Source organism: Limulus polyphemus, unplaced genomic scaffold (assembly GCF_000517525.1).
Source record: "Limulus polyphemus unplaced genomic scaffold, Limulus_polyphemus-2.1.2 Scaffold2642, whole genome shotgun sequence".
Classification (NCBI taxonomy): domain Eukaryota; kingdom Metazoa; phylum Arthropoda; class Merostomata; order Xiphosura; family Limulidae; genus Limulus; species Limulus polyphemus.
In genome coordinates, this window is record NW_013668252.1 from 96,545 (window position 1) to 97,245 (window position 701).

Genomic DNA, 701 nt, shown 5'->3' on the forward strand with positions numbered 1-701 from the left:
TTTATAGTTTTCGCTTCAATAATAATCAAAGTGTTAAAATTAATATAACATAACGTACCTTCTACAGATTTTACTAGTTTATTTATCGAAAAGGACTACTTCGTAATACTTTATAAGTAAGTTATTCAAGCTCAACGTGTCTCGTTAATTATAATGTAGTACAGTTTGACTTTACAGCTTACAAACACATATAAACATAATATTAGCTGTTCGTACAAGTAATTAGAGGACTGTTTTTACTAAAGCATTGAAAACCCTAGAAATTTACGTCTGAACCATATAAACTAAACGAATTATTTACTGTAGAACAATGTATAATTACTTAAGCATACTTTACTATTCTATAAATTAAGCTAAGTAACAACACCTACCATTTTAGTAATTACGATTTCTGTAGTACATTCACTTTAAGTTAACAAACATAATGTTTAGGGAAAACAAAATATTTGTTGGTCCATCTCAGCTGTCCCATCCTCAAAACTAAATCAAAATTATTAGATAAATAAATGTAAAAAACATCTGAATACAATACTTAAAATGTGGCCTAACCAGTGACCTATACAATGATATTATAATCTCTTCAGACTTGTATTCAATATTAAAATCCTATTTATTCTACCACTAGTAAAAACAACCTGATTGGATGGCTTAAGAGACTGATCAACCATTACACCAAAATCACTTTCTTCAATGACTCTGTT